The sequence below is a fragment of the Henckelia pumila genome, chromosome 3 (genome assembly GCF_033568475.1).
Source record: "Henckelia pumila isolate YLH828 chromosome 3, ASM3356847v2, whole genome shotgun sequence".
Classification (NCBI taxonomy): Eukaryota; Viridiplantae; Streptophyta; class Magnoliopsida; order Lamiales; family Gesneriaceae; genus Henckelia; species Henckelia pumila.
In genome coordinates, this window is record NC_133122.1 from 8778654 (window position 1) to 8782979 (window position 4326).

At 40.5% G+C, this 4326-nt stretch overlaps 1 non-coding gene across 1 annotated transcript; it reads right to left on the minus strand.

Moving 5' to 3' along the window:
* Positions 1-2068: 2068 nt before the first annotated feature.
* On the minus strand, positions 2069-2224 carry LOC140893839 (5.8S ribosomal RNA). Its single transcript, XR_012153401.1, has one exon. It is a non-coding gene; the product is annotated as a 5.8S ribosomal RNA (ribosomal RNA).
* Positions 2225-4326: the final 2102 nt, after the last annotated feature.

Here is a 4326-nt window from a genome sequence, read left to right on the forward strand (position 1 = left end):
TTTTATATGGAACGATTTCATAATGGGTATCAAAACTTACGATTAAATTGTGTGTGTAAAAATTAAATAACGATTATAAATTTTTACCTCCAATCTCGAAGCGAGATTATGGACACCAACAGATTGCTCTGCTCTTGTTGTATATCCCTGGAACTGATGGACGAACTGTTCTTCAATCAGGTCCACGAACGGATATTTAATCCCTCTGATAGATTGCACTAAAAAATCAATCAGAAGTTTCTACGAAGAGATTAACGAATTTGATCCGTTAAACCAGACTGTAATTCAAAATTCACGGACTGGATTTTCCCGAGTAGAGAGGGAGGGGGGCGGCCACTGTCAGAGAAAAATTCTAGGTTTTTCGAAAATTTGTGACATGTTGTGTGTAATTTCTGTACTGCAATAACTTATTTATAATGCAGGCCGCTAACAGCTTAGGGCCCATTAGTCATAAGTTCAAGCCCGACAAGCAAAGCCCGTATGTTCAGAAATTAATATAAAATTCATCATGACTCCGATTGATAAACCGATTTCACCAATGTACACAGAAACCATTTCTGCACCTTTTAAAGTCAAGATAAATTTTTCTGAATCCAAATTCAGTGGTTTCCAAAAATGCCCATCCCTATGTCATTTTAGGAAATCTCACTCCTCTACTCATAATTAAGAAGTCCAACTTCTTTGTTCATTAAAATTAACTCTTTAAATTTAACTATCTCAACGGGGATTAAAAATCCATTACTCTGTGTGACCCTCAATGGTTCAGGGATACAGCTAGCTGTGGGCTCACAACTCCTTGTGACTCGGAACAACAATTTCCGACTTGCCCATCGAATCATGGTAAGAGCGCCTAGCAACATCGCCCCATGATTCCCTAGGTATCACTGATAGTGCCTGCAAGAACCAATAGATTTTGGTTAGCGTACAGTACGGTCCCTTCATCCATATATCCCGATCGAATCAACAACCATTGGTATATCGAGAGTCGTTCGAGATTCGATAACTATGCAATACATCTTGAAGATCAAATAGTGACATCGCATGTGTTACTAAGAAACCATTTCTTAAAACACATCATGTACTCTGGCCAGAGATTCGTCACACTAATATCTCCTCAGATCGCATAGGATATCCACACTCGCAAGTATGTGGTGAATCCTTGACAACAAAGCATCGACTCCTATATGTGTTGTAACTGTACCCAATCCCGACACCTGATGACCCTAATAGAGTCGGTAAACGAGTCAAAGCACAGTACTAGCATATAGAGTCTCAATGATGTTTCAAGTAGTAAGGACTAATGGTGTACAACCAAAACCGCGGACTTTATCCACTCGATAAGTGATAACCACTTGGAAAGTCCGGATACGGTAGTTCGATCATTCATCATATGAATATCCATTTGCATGCTTCGAACATCTCTATGTTCCTTACCAATGAAACGTGGTACTCTGCATCGCAAATGCTAGTCTCAAACTCGAGCGATCCTTATCCTTATTATCGGACGGCTCAATTGACTAGGAACAGTTTAGAATATACAGTGACTATAAGATGTGTTTCATGATAGACATCCCCATGTTCTACCACATCTTACATACACTATAGTATATTCAAGGTCTTTATCAAAACAACAATAGTATATCACAATATAACAATATGAAGAAAGATAAAGTCATTGCCATTAATAAAAGTGTAAATTATATTAAACAAAAGATTGTTTATACAAAGAGTCATCAAAGTCCTTAGCCACAAGTTGGCTCACTGGGCACCCACTCTTTCACGCCGCGCCCTCCTACTCATCGGGGCCTGACCCTTGCCCCGACGGCCGGGTATAGGTCACGCGCTTCAGCGCCATCAGTGGCCCGATGCAATACCACATGATAGTTTGAGATTCGAGGAATACAACCACCAAGTATCGTGTGACATGCATTGACACGGCATCCTATTTTGGGCCGGCCGCTACGCAAGGATAACGGGAGTCCAGTTTCCACCCCTCCTTCGAATGGACGCATCAGCCCACCCGGCACTTTTCTAGCCTGGGGGGAGATGCTGGGGGCGACGAGATGCGTGACGCCTAGGCAGACATGCCCTCAACCTGATGGCTTTGGGCGCAACTTGCGTTCAAAGACTCGATGGTTCACGGGATTCTGCAATTCACACCAAGTATCGCATTTCGCTATGTTCTTCATCGATGCGAGAGCCGAGATATCCATTGCCGAGAGTCGTTGTATTATTATCTATTAGATAGGTGCCTCCTCATCACGTCCTGGGCACCGCGGACGGAGAGTAGCAATTACGGTTTTCCTTGGCGCTTTCCGCGCCGAGAGGTTAGGTTCACCCAAGAGGCTTCGCGGTGAAAGAGTGGGTGCCCGGTGAGCCAACTTGTGGCTAAGGGCTTTGATGACTCTTTGTATAAACAATCTTTTGTTTAATATTATTTACACTTTTATTAATGGCAATGACTTTATCTTTCTTCATATTGTTATATTGTGATATACTATTGTTGTTTTGATAAAGACCTTGAATATACTATAGTGTATGTAAGATGTGGTAGAACATGGGGATGTCTATAATGAAACACATCTTATAGTCACTGTATATTCTAAAATGTTCCTAGTCGATTGAGTCGTCCGATAATAAGGATAAGGATCGCTCGAGTTTGAGACTAGCATTTGCGATGCGGAGTACCACGTTTCATTGGTAAGGAACATAGATATGTTCGAAGCATGCAAATGGATATTCATATGATGAATGATCGAACTACCCTATCCGGACTTTCCAAGTGGTTATCACTTATCGAGTGGATAAAGTCCGCGGTTTTGGTTGTACACCATTAGTCCTTACTACTTGAGACATCATTGAGACTCTATATGCTAGTACTGTGCTTTGACTCGTTTACCGACTCTATTGGGGTCATCAGGTGTCGGGATTGGGTACAGTTACAACACATATAGGAGTCGATGCTTTGTTGTCAAGGATTCACCACATACTTGCGAGTGTGGATATCCTATGCGATCTGAGGAGATATTAGTGTGACAAATCTCTGGCCAGAGTACATGATGTGATTTAAGAAATGGTTTCTTAGTAGCACATGCGATGTCACTATTTGATCTTCAAGATGCATTGCATAGTTATCGAATCTCGAGCGACTCTCGATATACCAATGGTTGTTGATTCGATCGGGATATATGGATGAAGGGACCGTACTGTACGCTAACCAAAATCTATTGGTTCTTGCAGGCACTATCAGTGATACCTAGGGAATCATGGGGCGATGTTGCTAGGCGCTCTTACCATGATTCGATGGGCAAGTCGGAAATTGTTGTTCCGAGTCACAAGGAGTTGTGAGCCCACGGCTAGCTGTATCCCTGAACCATTGAGGGTCACACAGAGTAATGGATTTTTAATCCCCGTTGAGATAGTTAAATTTAAAGAGTTAAATTTAATGAACGAAGAAGTTGGACTTCTTATTTAAGAGTAGAGGAGTAAGATTTCCTAAAATGACATAGGGATGGCCATTTTTGGAAATCACTGAATTCGGATTCAGAAAAATTTATCTTGACTTTAAAAGGTGCAGAAATGGTTTCTGTGCACATTGGTGAAATCGGTTTATCAACCGGAGTCACGATGAATTTTATATTAATTTCTGAACATGCGGGCTTTGCTTGTCGGGCTTGAACTTATGACTAATGGGCCCTAAGCTGTTAGTGGCCTACATTATAAATAAGTTATTGCAGTACAGAAATTACACACAACAGGTCACAAATTTTTGAAAAACCTAGTATTTTTCTCTGATAGTGGCCGCCCCCCTCCCCTCTCTGCTCGGAAAATCCAGTCTGTGAATTTTGAATTACAGTCTGGTTTAACGGATCAAATTCGTTAATTCTCTTCGTAGAAACTTCTGATAGATTTTCTAGTGCAATCTATTAGAGGGATTAATTATCCGTTCGTGGACCTGATTGAAGAACTGTTCGTCCATCAGTTCCAGGGATATACAACAAGAGCAGAGAAATATGTTGGTGTCCAAAATCTCAATTCGAGATTAAAGGTAAAAATTTTATAATTGTTATTTAATTTTTACACACACAATTTAATCGTAAGGTTGATACCTATTATGGAATCGTTCCATACAAAAATTTTAAACTTTCGCTGCACCGGGTATCAATCCTAATTGATCTGATCAACCTCGTTCTCCAACAGTGGTATCAGAGCCAGGTTGCTCAGATCAAGCGATTAAATTAATCGATTGTACAAAAATTTTTTTTAGCCTCGGTTTTTCAAACAAAATAAATATTTTAAAATAAAATTTTTTTTTATTCGGGCAAA